Source organism: Pithys albifrons, chromosome 2 (genome assembly GCF_047495875.1).
Source record: "Pithys albifrons albifrons isolate INPA30051 chromosome 2, PitAlb_v1, whole genome shotgun sequence".
NCBI lineage: Eukaryota > Metazoa > Chordata > Aves > Passeriformes > Thamnophilidae > Pithys > Pithys albifrons.
Window position 1 is genome coordinate 86,884,309 of NC_092459.1, and position 14,009 is coordinate 86,898,317.

The window sequence follows — 14,009 nt, forward strand, 5'->3', positions numbered from 1 at the left end:
ATTTGTGTGTGTGTATTCAGACCTCCTATCTCAACCGTGTAGAGGAATTGTATAAATGGCATAGATTTGCCAGAAGTTCATTCTTCCACAGTAAGAAAATAACCTTTCACATCCCACCTTTCAAGACAGTCTACGATAGTCTGTGATAAAATAGCTGAGAAATATGACTGCTTTCATGTCTCACTTCTGAGAACATCACTTGAGTGGATGAATTTACAAAGCTTCATGTTTTCAACAGGTACTTGCTCTAGTGAACATCATTATAATATAAACAGTAAGGCTACTCTTGGCTATTAGCTTTAAATCCTGAAGTACTTTACAAACAACCAGTTGATTTGGTGTCATGACAGGTCTCTGTGAATTGATATTACTGCCACTGTAGAGAGGCAACACCAGTGTGCCATGACAGGTATGGTACCAAATACTGTACACTCTCCTTTTCTTTCACTTCTAACCATTAATATTCAAGTTAGCTGATGCTGAAATGTAGTTATAGAAAACAATGACAACTTACCAGTGTAGAATTTTTGCACCACTGTTTAAGACAGGAAATGCATGATGCACACAGACAGACCTGAGCTAACTTTGATCTGGAGAGCTTAGCGGTCAGTGGCCGAAGACCTGTGGTTTCTTGAGCTTGAAAATGTGTTAGCCACCTATATAAGTATCCTGACTTCTAAGCAGACTTTATATAGCTTTTATAAAAGATTCTTCTGTGATCCCTCAGTGCTGTTCTACCCAAGAAACCTAAATTAAAGTTAGACCATAACTTAACGTGCCACAATCAAACCTTTTGTTAAAGCTAGAAATAACTGTAGTTTCTCTTCCAGCAAGTGGATTTAAAAATATCTTACTCTCATATATCTGTCTTCATATTTCTTCATTTTTCTCTGCTGGAAAAGTCTCTTGCTCTTCTTATACCTCAGTTCCTTGGTGTGCCTGTATCCATGCATCTGTTTGTACCTTGAAGCTTCAGAGATGTGAAGGTCTATGGTCCACTGTGTCACAACCCCTTTGCATTAACCTCATCAGCATTCACCAACAGGGATCCCTTCACCTAGTGACTCCAGCTGTCTCAGCTTCTCTATGGACAGAGCAGGAAATGCATGGAGGAGAGTTGGAAGTAAGTCACTAGAGGTCTGCAGAGCAAAGGGGGGTTCTGCATAAACTTCAGGGTTCTAGACTTAAAGACTGGCAGTTGGAAAGCAAAAGATGACAGAACCTGTCTGTTTGGCTCCAGATGTACAGATAAAAATCATAGTAATGTAGACACTATTGTCCTGCAAGCAGAGAATCCAAAATCAATAGTAGTAAAGCTGAAGGAGCATGGACATGAGCACATATGTAAATGCCTAACCAGTCCAATTGTCTCTGTGAAGTTACTTTGGTGTTACCACTGGACAGATGTTACATTGATATCCTAACAATGATAAAAAATCAAATATCTTTTTTGGCAATCTTGGTCCATCTAGGTAGTTCTTCAGGAAGCAGAATCTACTATGTGCTTAGCTGGATGTTAAACTTCAAATGGTTTAACCAAGTCTGCAGTTAGGTGGTCATAGACTCATGAAACAACCCAGGATGAAAGGGACCTTGAAAAATCATCTGATCCAACCTTTTATGGGAAAGGAAGCCTAGATGAGATCACCTAACGTCCTGTCCAATTGCATCTTAAAACCCTCCAGTGATGGGAACTCCATCACGTCCCTGTGGAAGTTGTTACTGTGATTGATTGTTCTCATAGTAAAAAAGTTCTTTCTTATATCATGATGAACAGATATTTTCTTTGTATTTAATGTCTGATTTTGGTATACTTTAAGGATTACCCTGTGTAGTTTTTCCTTTCCTAAAAATGCCTTTCACCTTTACCAAACTTTTGGATGGTCACAAACTGCAGGTTTTTTCCTCCTCTCCTCCTTTTTCTTCTCTTTGTCCTCTATAGTAGCAAAGATCATGAACAGCACATAACTGAACTGAGTGAAAGTGGAACAGTTTCACAGTGCACATTTCTTTTCCTTAGCCAATAAAGAGTACCTCTGGAACTGGATGGTCTACAAACATTCCCTTGATTTTGAAACCTGGTATCTTTATGCAAGACTTTATGTTGTTTGCCCATGATTCTTGCAGTGCTTACCAGTAACAATGAGAATTTTGATGATCACCTTTACATTGTGCTTCTAAACACAAAGGTCATAAGAAAAAGCTACAAATTTATATTTTTCATAGTAAGAACATACTAATTATATGGTGAAAAATGTCTGAGGCTCTTGCCATTCTGTTGGTGGTTTAAAAGTTGGAGGGACAAGATGTGGGTCCTGTGGCACAGCTTTGGGAAGATAGGTTCTGTGGTTTTAGGGTCAGTGAAAATCAGATTGGTAGCAGCAATCAGCAGGCAGAGTAGCTGTTCATACTTCCAATCCTTTGTTTCATTAGAATGCTTTAGAAAATAATTGTCTGTGAATGAAGACACATGACAGAAAAGCACTGTTTGGATTCCAGGTGAAGCACCCAGTGGCTTAAAAACACAGAGGAGCCACCCAAGACCCACAGTGTCATTTCAAAGTGTCAGCTGATGCCATCATATACAGTGACATGTACAGACTCCTCCACTGTTTCTGTGAGAAATTACTGGATTGCATTATGAATGTCAGAAGTCTCAGGTTATTAATACAGTGCAGAAGAACTGGATGAGAGCCTGCAGAAGCCTCTGTCTTCTTCCACACTCACCAAATGACCTCACTGTGGTTTTGACTCTGCTGGTGTTCAAAGGAACTCAGATTCCCACAGATTCCCAAGATTTCTCTTGGAGGATGGTTGTCCTGCGATTAGAGCTTCTATATATCTTTCAGGGTCTTGGTCTTCATGGTTTAAAGCAATTTTGGTAAACTTTCTACTTTACCTTCTTAAAATAAAAAGAAAGAAAGAAAGAAAGAAAGAAAGAAAGAAAGAAAGAAAGAAAGAAAGAAAGAAAGAAAGAAAGAAAGAAAGAAAGAAAGAAAGAAAGAAAGAAAGAAAGAAAGAAAGAAAGAAAGAAAGAAAGAAAGAAAGAAAGAAAGAAAGAAAGAAAGAAAGAAAGAAAGAAAGAAAGAAAGAAAGAAAGAAAGAAAGAAAGAAAGAAAGAAAGAAAGAAAGAAAGAAACCACCCTAGAGCTGTTCCTGGAATATACTATGACTTCATGTCGGCATGAGGTGCCAACATGCACATGGAATGGAAGAGTAGCAAGAAAAATGGCTGTTGCAACTTGGGTGGTATTTTCTGCATGAGAAATATCACTGTTTTCTGACTGCCAAGTTATTGCACTCAGGCTCTAAATCTGTTTTGTATACAGAGAAGAGGTAAGAATTTCATGTGTATGAACTCGTGTTTCTGCCTTCATCCTGCCTGATCAACATGTGTATGCCTGAGTATGTGAGTAAGGGTGCAATTACACTTCTGTCCTGGGATATGTGAGCGTGTGCTCATTCTCTTCATCATGGATCTGCAAGCCTCCTAGCAGGATGCTGTGCATGCATGTCATTGTATAAACCCACAACCACATCCATCTCTCTCTTCCTCTAAACAGTGGGAACAGGCAGTTTTTATTTTGAGCAGAAATAATGTAACTGGGACTTTAAACATACTTTGATGTTTCTGCTGTTTTTAAAAACCCTTAGTCAGCTGTTGTGTTGTGAAATGAGGCTCTGTGAGAATCTCCTGACTGTGAAATATGAGGATTTTCTTTTTCTTTTTTGCTGGTCAGCAGTGGGATTTTGTGACCTCCAGCCTATATCTGTACAGTACATCTTGTATGTGTGTGTTAGTGAGACAGCACAGTGCCTCCAGGAAATGCATTCTTTTGCATTGGGCCATATGGATAGCTTTGCATTTTTATGATGAAGATGGGAAGATAAGGTTTGTTGCTTACTCTTTTTCCATTCTTAAAACCTACTGTGTTTTGTCCCTGCATGTAACTGAGGCATCCTAAAAGCATGCCTGATATAGAGCAGAGTTTAGCTCCTTATCAAGCATGTGCATCAAACTACTTGATTTAAAAAAAAAAAAAAAAAAAGAAATTTAGAAAGGCTAGTTGTTAAGCCTTGGCTGTTGCCTAAACAAAATAAAATTTAATAGCAAACATACCAGCCTAACCCCAACAGGTAAGAAGCTGGAGACTGAAAAAGTTTTCAACCGTTATCAAAATGGGACTAAAGCAAATATATAAAAAAAAATGCCAGTAGTCTTTTATCCAAGGGCATACAGGCACTCACCCTATCTTTCTGGCATGCAGATTTCCTAGGATATCAACATGAAAATTACAGGCTTCTATTGCTTTAGATAAAGGAGTAAATTGGCAAGTTACTTCTTCCTACTCAAATGCAGGTGCTGGAGGGAGAGATGTCAGCATACAAAGCCATTTCAATAGGAAATGGGGAACTTCTGTGGAATCCTTCAGAGTCTTCCTTGGTTCAGAGAAAGTAATTAGTGCTGTAGTGCTGCAGAAGGCTGTTTCTGGATTGTATCTTATAGATATTACTAACTGTTGCTTAAAGACGGGCAAAAGGACTACTCCATAGCAGATGATAAAGAGAAGATCATGCTGTGCCAACTTCGAGAGGAAGAAATCTGAGTTCTTTACTTCAGCTTCTGAAGTCAACTTGACTGACAACCAGTTGTCCACCTTAAGGACACCTGTATAATTTATAGGCCATTTTGTTCTTTGATCATTATTTCAGCTCCACTTCATCCTCCTTTCTTCAAATATATTTCCTATAAAGGAACTGCTGCCCCTAAACTACCAATCAGGCTCTCAGTTTCCCACTTAAATGTAACTGTGAATAAGAAGTAAAGCAAAATTTTATTTTTGTATCCTTGCTCTCCCATCCATGTTCCAAATATTTTGCTATCTTTCTGCTTACAGGAGCAGTACTTAAATCTGCCCCTAGCTAGTGGGGGAAAATGAGCTTTCTGTGGTTGCATTTTCTTTTCTCTCTTTCTATCATTCTCTTTCTTTTCTTTCCCCTTTTTCCAGTTTTGTAAAGGGAATATTTTCAAACCATGCGTGAAGTGAACACAGAAAACCAGAACTTGTAGTTCTCCAGGACATCACTGTTTTCCTCATTGAGAGATTTTATTACAGTTGATAATCCAGGACATTTCTCAAGATGTATTCACGAGTTACTTGTACAGCCAAGTACAATGTTCTTCTCTGTGTTTTCTTTAACCCCTCCCTGGTTCCATTGTACCTTTTTTCCTTCTGACTGCGGTGGGGCCCCATATTTCAGGACCTTGCACTGGCAGCAACTTCAATAGAAATCAATATTAAATTAGTATAGAAACAGCGAGGTTAGAAAGTCCTGTTACAGTAGCAAAATGTAGCAGTTTAACAACCATGCCAAGAGGGACCAAGTAATCATTTCAGCTGGAATCTTGTCTTTACTCAAAGCCAATGCATACTCCCCTGCATTCCTTGCACAAGTCACTTGCCAGTTACAAGGGTAACTGTCCCTTCTCTCAACTTCTGGTCAACTTACATCTTGAAGAATAATGGCTTTGGCAAGGAAAATAGAACAGCATTATGCTGAGGAAAGGATGAGCTGAAGTTTGTGGTGTTACATCCTCGCCATCCTACACAAATCACACAGTTTAAGTTTCCCATATTTCATAGGTATTGGTAGAGGCAGTTTCTCCTCCATTGTGCTGGAACCATTCAGCATTGTTCCAGTCTAAGGAAAACATTTCCCTTCTTTACTTTTTTCTCCCCCCAACCCCAGTGGAAAGGACCTGTTCTTCCTGACTCCTCTCTGAGATGCTCCAACATCCTGAAGATTACAAATAGGCATTTTTGCTAGTTGCAGCATCTATCTTATCTCTCTATATATTTTTCTTTTCCATGATATACCCATGGTGCATACAGGAATTCTTTGGCCCTGGAAATACTTGTCTGTGGTGGAGATCACAAACAGTTCCTATCAGGCAAAATGGAGGAGCCTACTTGCTCTTTCTGAGAGAAGAAACTGCAGCATTACTAAGTGAAACTTAATGGGATTCAGGAGAGTAGTACCAGAGTGCTCAGATTTTTTCAAAAACAAATTAAAGGAGGAGACTGTATCTTTCTCAGAACATTTAATAGGGTTTATTATCTGCCTGGAAAATGAAAAGAATCACCTGAACTCATCAAAAGGAAAGCCACTGAGTTCGTGATATTGATGGGAACAAAATAATGGCATCATAAAAATTACTGGGAATTGTACCTGGTTGTTGAGCCTTGATAACTGTAGGCAAATCTGGATAAAGTTCATGGCTTGTTTACACCTTGCATCCCATTGGAAATGAGTGGCACCTTTGAAATAACTAAGAAAATCCTGTCAAAGTCAGACATGTTTGTTCTTCTATGAATGAGCAAAGAACGTGGCTGGAGGCATCAAATTTGTAGCTCTTTCTTAGCTTTGTGGTAGTGTAGATGTTCTCTGGTTGCCTCAGTCACAAATACTTCCTAATGTTGGAGGAACTGGATCTACCAGTGGATGTTTGCTAAGCTGCAAAAAGAATACTTGTGATGAAACCCATATCCTGCAGGAGACCTTTAGAATCATTGAAGTACGATAAATTTTGTTGTAGTCTGATGGATTTGTGTGTTGGTTTTTTGTCCTTTTTTTTTTTTTTTGTCTCTGTTTGTAGCCCTTCAAACTCTGCTTTGTGTAGGTGTAGTTTTACGATTTCTAATTCTCCGTCTCTGAAATAGGGGAAAGAGGACTCCTTTAATCCATGATCTGACACTAAATTCACTGGTATTAGTAAAGTATTTACTAATCCTTGGATAAGGAGGGTCAAAGAGTAAGCTGGATGCAGAATTTGAAAGGTCATCAAACATGAATTGATGAAGTGTTCTCGGGTGTTAAGAGACATCTTCTGGCCTTCTGTAAATGGAAGTCAGGAAAAAGCATAAATTATACCATGCAGTGAGAACTCTGTTTCCATCTCTATGAGAGATGGCGAATAAGAAGTTGCTAGGTGAGATTATGCAGTTTGTGCTCTGCAAGAATTCATCTTTGATGATCATAATGGTCCATTCTGACCTTCATCTTTCCATTGGGTGCTGGATAATGTGGGCTGTGCATTTATTCATAAAGCACGAAGTTTAGAACTGAGTTTGTGTATGAAACAAATCATCATCTGAACACTAAGAGCAACACTTGCAGGAGATCTTTAGTCTAGACTTGAGAAGGGAGAATGGCCTTTTGCAAGAAGGTCTAATGAAGAGGGGGCAAGTACAGCCATTTTTCTGTACCTGGCTTTTCACTGCCTCTTTTTTACAGTGTTTATATTCTTAGAATGGATGACCTCATGGCATAAACCCCTGTGTGTGCAGATATTGTAACTACTAACTAGCAGTGCTAATCTGATTTGGTCAACTCAGTGTCTAGTGCTTTGTATGAATTGAGATTGTTCGTCCCATTATCCATTGGTTACCATTCTGGGTGGTCCAGTATTAGCAGTTTTGGGAAAGTGTTGCTATGACTATGTGATGATAATCAACGGGTTCAAAGGCAAACTCACCCCTCTGAGGTGAACAATGACGGAACTGAGAATGCAGAGAGAATATATATAAGGTCAGAGAATTTTTGATGCTTTTTCTGGGCCTGATGCCTGGCCATAGAAGATGTTGCCAATGCAGATTTGACTATTATTCTTTGTAGCTAAGCTCCAGTGAAGAACTAAAGGAGAAGTTGCCACTGTTTCAAGGAACTTTCAGTATAAACAAACTGAGGATCTGATACAGAATTTGTGGGAACAGTACTGGCTTAAGAAGCAAAAGCAGGACTGGGTTGTCTTTTATGCAAGAGATGTTAACACTATTTTACCACTTGCAGGGTAAAAGGTCTAGTGTTTCATAATCTTTGTCCAAGTAGGATTTCAGGCTGGACAAGGCATTATTGGGAGTTCCCCAAACACTTCTTATCTAAGAAGACTGTCCTGGTACCTAACTGTTCCAACACACTGCTTTGGTGGAATGGAGGGTTTAGCTCCAATGTAAACACTTGCTGGCTTCCAGTTTCTTGGGAAAAATGTTTTTAATTCAGTACTGAATTGCAATTTACCCTTAAGGTCAGTAGGAAAGTGGAAGTGAATGTTGTGCCAGTCTCATTTCACAGGGCTGCACGCCTGAAGGCAGACATGCCACAAAGGATCCCTACTGTATCTCCTCAAACAGACAGCCCTGTCTCTGACTGTAGAAGCCAGGGACAAGTGAACTCACTCTTGAAAGTGCAGCAGGGCAATGGCATGCAAACATAAGTATGTCTTCATACATGGATAGACTCAGAATGTAATGTTGCCTTTGCTCTCTCTTGCATGTTCTTTTGAAAGAATGTCCTTGCATCAGGCAAAGATGGTGGCCAGGGATGACAGGACACAGGAAAGCAGCAGGTCTTTCTGCTTGTCTTTGAACTGTACCTGTTCTGCTGGTGACATTGTGTACTTATTTTGTGCTTGCTTGGTAGTTTTAGGATGTCTGCAGCAATGAGCTTTTGAATAGTCTTCTGTACCTGTCAATAGTAGTCAATCCAGTATTTCAGTGGTTAACATGAAGCATACAAAAGGCAGTGAACTGCTGTAATGCTTCAGCTTGCAGGAACATCCTCCAGAGGAGGGGGTGAGGTGGGGGGGTGCCTTGTTTAGGGTGGCTAGAAAGTAATTAAATAAGGAATATTTCTATTTGAAAACATAATGAAATACAAGGAAGGGTACCAGATGTTGTTCTGCTAACACTTGCTGAACAACAGTGAATCCAGCTGCAGCCTTGTTAACACCATCTGCCATTGCGTTTTAAGAAATGAAAGGGTTGGGTCCTGGACTACTATAGCTGTTTCAGTACATATAATCTAAGGGAGAGGTATGATGGTTGGTTTCTTGTAGCCTCGTTATGCTGTGTGTTGAAGGAATCTGCAATGATATGGAATCTCCTGGTCCTGAATTATCAGTCCATTAACCTAGGAGAAGTGTGCTCTCTGCTCACCCTGACCATGTGGTCTCTGAGAGCCCCCAGAAAGGACACACAGGGACCACCAGCAAAGGCAGGAACAAAGAGGAAGTTTAATCAGGGGTACAGGTTTATATGGACTTTGGAGGGATACAAACTCACCAATAAAGGACAAGGGGGGGAGTCTGGCTTTGGGCCAATAGGAGTAAGGGGATTTACATTCAATGGGAGAGGGTTTCAGGTAACATGAGATCACTGTCCTTCTCCCAGACCCCTGGCCTGGCAGGGGGTTTATGGGAAGAAGAAGCAATGACAATGCAGTTTTTACATTCAGTACACTCAAACCACATTAAAAACATTAAAGCATTCTCAGTGGCTGGTGGATTTTCTTCATCAGCCCATTTCTGACATGACATTCTCCAAGCCATGTATTGAGAATGCATTGCTCCATCTCCTCCTTTTTTATTTTCCAAAGCTGGATATGCTTTAATTGATTGGAAATTCCTGGCACAACTGAGCAGACATGGAAAAACACACATAGAGAGAGCAACTATAAAGAGTCCTAGTAAGAGAAATATTATGATTTTTCTCACAGTGGCAGAAAGGCCTTTAAAGGGAAGCCAGCTGAAAAGATCATCAAGAGTTAAACCATCATCCTGGCGAATTTCATGAACTAGAGATTTAATGTTATTGATATGGGAGTGAATGGAGGTAGTTCCGACTGGTTCCGAACAGTTCAAACTGGTTCAAAGCAGCTCAGACTGGTTCCCACCAGTTCAAAATGGTTCAGACCAGTTCTAAATGGTCCAAACCGGTTCAAACTGATTCAGAGCAGTTCAAACCAGTACAGACCAGTTCCGATAGGTCTGACTGGTTCCGACCAGTTCAAACTGGTTCAGACCAGTTCAAACCAGTCCAAAACGGTTCAAACCGGTTCAGACCGGTTCTAACCAGTTCAGACCAGCCCAGACCGGTTCAAACCACTTCTGACCGGTTCCGACCTGTGTAGACTGGTTCAGACCAGCCCAGACCGGTTCAAACCACTTCTGACCGGTTCCGACCAGTCCAGACCGGTTCAGACCAGCCCAGACCGGTTCAAACCACTTCTGACCGGTTCCGACCAGTCCAGACCGGTTCCAACCGGTTCCCACCAGTTCAAAATGGTTCAGACCAGTTCTAAACGGTCCAAACCGGTTCAAACTGATTCAGAGCAGTTCAAACCAGTACAGACCAGTTCCGATAGGTTCAAACTGGTTCCGACCAGTTCTAACCAGTTCACACCAGTCCAGACTGGTTCAAACCAGTTCAGACCAGGTCTGACCGGTTCCGACCAGTTCAAACTGGTTCAGACCAGTTCAAACCAGTCCAAAACGGTTCAAACTGGTTCTGACCGCTTCTAACCAGTTCAGACCAGCTCAGACCGGTTCAAACCACTTCTGACCGGTTCCAACCAGTTCAGACCAGTCCAGACCGGTTCAAACCAGTCCAGACCGGTTCCAACCGGTTCCAACTGGTTCAAACCAGTCCAGACCGGTTCCAACCGGTTCAGACCAGTCCAGACCGGTTCAAACCAGCTCAGACCGGTTCCGACCAGTTCAAACCGGTTCAAACTGGTTCAGACCTGTTCTGATCGGGTCAAACCGGTTCTGACTGGTTCTAAATGGTTCAAACCGGGCCAGACCGGTTCAAACCGGTCCAGACCAGTTCAAACCGGTCCAGACCACTTCAAACTGGTACAGAACAATCCAGACCGGTTCAAAGTTCATGTTTACTCAGACAGTGCATGGACCTCTGGTGTACCTACCTTTGCCTTGTCTCTACTCCTGTACCATCATTTAGTGCTGCTTTTGGACAGCTTATTCCATTTGCTTTTCTCCTCTGCAAAATCTCAGTTCATAAAACAAGCTGAAGAATGTTGACAAGGATGCTTCTCTGACAGCTGTGTGATATGCTGCTATCTTGCACGTGAAAGATATGCATGGAGTCCTCCAAAGTTTGTGTAGACACAATCCATGTGTCTTGTGAAGACACAAGAGAATTATGTTATAAGCCTCACTTTCCATGAAAAGCAGGATCTAAGTCCAGGCACAACTTCTGCTTTGCTGGCTTTATGCTCCTCCTGTGGCTTGCTTTCTCATAATAGCTAAAAGAGCTCTTAACTAGAAGTTTTAGTCTAAGCAGTTCTGGGGTAGCACTAAAGGAACTATAGACTGAGAGCAGGGGAAAGGCAAATACGTAGTAGTATGGAAAAACCCACTTTGGTTATAACATATTGTGTTTGTTTTATAATTGGACCAGAATACCAATAGGTGTGTTCTTGGATATCCTCTGTTCAGACCCAGATCAACATGGCAGTAATCAGAAAATGCTGATAGGTATTCTGTGTGCTATAGAAAAATGCTTTAAAGTCACTCTTCTATTTGCTTTGCATGAATCTAGGAATTGCAAATTTTTTCCCCTCCATCTTAGAGAAAGTTGGGGTTAGATAGTCCAGGGTTACTTGTTTAGGCAGCTGGAGAGACACGCATGTGGCTTTGGCAAATGCATATAAGATGTATCTTACAATGCTACTGGCCACGGAAATTTCTGCGGGTAAATAAAATTTCTGTCTCAAGGGCTGTCCATATGGCCCCTTTCATCAGCACTAATTCCACTTAGATTAACTGCACAGCATGAATATGGGTCAAAGCCTGGATTGTTGGGAGAATGAGTTCCCACTTGCAAACTGCTTCCCACAGAAGTACTTGTTGGCAGCTGAGATCATAATGCTCACACTCCTCACAATAACCCACTTTGAAATGTATTTAGAGAGGGGTCTTGGCAGTCTGCTTGCTGATTTTTCATACAAAGTGCAGGCCTTGGTTTGTAATCCCACTCAGCACGTCAAGGCGTGATCTGCTGGGCCATCATCTTCTCCGACTTTATCTAGCACGAGGCAAGGCATCTGCATTTGGACCAGCAGTACTAACCACTTTGGGTAATGTTTTTCCCCTCAGCCTTTAGGAAGAGGAGATGAACAGCTCTTTGAAATGCTGCATTATTTATTATAGAACTAAATCTGCTGCGTTGTTCCTGTGAACAATGTGCCCTGACTGCAAGGGGTGAAAGGAAACTGAGAGACTCATGGGGAAGAAGAGAAGCAACAGATCTCATGGTGTCCCTGGCTCACGTGTCCATGCTTGCACTGAAAGTTGCTTCTTGCTTTTCTTTCTCCTTTGTCTACTTTACTGATGTCAAAGGTCCTGCATTGCATTCAGTCATCCCTAAATCTGTAGCTGATTTAGTTGTCTCCTGTTATGTTGGGAGGCATTGTGGGGGAGTTATAAAACTTAGCCATGAACGGCCTGCTTCATAATGTGGATGGAAGCTACCACATAAATAAACCTTGTTTGTTGTTTAAGTCTGAAGTGATCTTCAGAGCCCAATTTTGTACTGATACATTGCGAAGTTTTTCCCAAATTCACTCACATTGTTCACAAAGAGAAATGCCTTTTACCCAGACCTGGAAGTGCTTTAAGCACAGGCTATCCTAAGCAGTTAGAAGTATAGGTTAGAGGCCAGAACCTGAGGTAAGATTATTTCAGTGCCATTAGCCTTCCCATGTTTGTCACTACTCTCTTTCCTTCTGCTCTGGATAGACAAACTGATGACAATTGACTAGTAAGTCATCACCACACAGAAAACTTTCTCTTTAGATGCTGATGGTGGACTGCAAGGACTCAGTAACATAGGCATAGTTTCAATGTGAAGAGGCTTACAGTTTAGTTAGGAGATTTACATGCCTATTTCTGGGGTTAATACTGCAGTACAGAAATAGAGGACCTAGGGAAACTTTATTCACTGGAGCTAAGGGCCTTGTGTCCACAAAAACAAGGCAGGTGTTTCCTTCTTGCTTCTTCTACTGAGTTGAGTTTTGATGACTTTTGCAATCACATTCTGCTTGCATGTATAATGCCCCCCTTGTCCACCTTAGTAGATTAAAAATATTAAATATTTAACAGGTAGCTTTAAGTGGACAGAGCAAAGGTGGATGCAGTTTTGAGTAGATGGTGAATCCTTCACCTTTTTCCTGGTTTCATGGTCTTATGACAGTGGGAAGTATCCTCGCATCCAATGAACAAAGCAGGATGTTCATTATGCAAGTGCACAGGCATCAATGGACATCCTATCTCCTAAGCAGTGCAGACAGAAGTCAATATACCTGAGGAATTTTTAATTATTTTAGTACATGCATAAATGATGACAGCTGCTTGTGCTTCACACAGTCATGCTTGCAAAGGCATTCCTGGCAGTTCTGAGAAATTTCGTATAGAGAGTTGTTCTAAAATTCTGAATGGTTTTCACGGCCTAGAAGATGAGCGATCTTATAAAATAATGTATTCCTATGCATGGTTGTAAACCACTTTGGGATCATTAAATAACAAATATTTTGAGGCTAGATTTGTTTTGCTTTCTTTGTGAGAATGTACTTTTTTGGAAGCCTTCTATGGCTGTTTTGAGACCACCATACTAGGAAATTTCTTCAGTATTTTCCCATCTCTTTTTCTTCTAAATGGAGGGAGCACAAAATATTCTTCTGGCATTTGAGCTGCAGTTATTTTGAGTGGCTCCAAACAGAGGGAAATGTGTTTCTGCGGTAGTTACTGTAGAGAAAGAATTTTGCTGAAATGTCTCCCCCACCGCCCTTTAGTGGCTGCAGAAAAGAAGCCAGTGTTTGAGGCCCTAGTTCTGTGCATCTGCTGGATCAGTTTAGGCCAATTCCCCCCCCCCCCCCTTCCCCTTTTTCCATTAGCAAACTAGATATAAAACAGAAGCCATTGGATAAATAGGAAAAATGTGTAGCAGAGGAAGCCCTTGTGATTAGGGAGCTGTTAACCAGTTATTTCATGTCCGGCTTTCAGTGTATTTATAAAAATGATGCTATTCAGTGACACGTTGAATTACTATAAATGGTATTGGCTCCATTGCTTTCTCATGAAAGCCAACTTACAATTTATTTTTAACTTGGGCCCACAGATTATTTTTAAAGTTAGTGTAGTATTTGTTAAA

At 41.0% G+C, this 14,009-nt stretch overlaps 1 protein-coding gene across 7 annotated transcripts in view; it reads left to right on the top strand.

Moving 5' to 3' along the window:
* DAAM2 (dishevelled associated activator of morphogenesis 2) overlaps positions 1-14,009 on the top strand; it is a 215,156-nt gene that overhangs the window by 43,820 nt on the left and 157,327 nt on the right. Inside the window, exon 1 of one of the 7 annotated variants that reach the window (XM_071576859.1) lies at positions 3,051-3,336. The exons of the other annotated variants lie outside the window; for them this stretch is intronic. The gene's annotated coding sequence lies outside the window, so the exon portion shown is untranslated. Of the gene's footprint in view, positions 1-3,050; positions 3,337-14,009 lie in introns of those variants that run through there. 7 annotated transcript variants of the gene reach the window in all.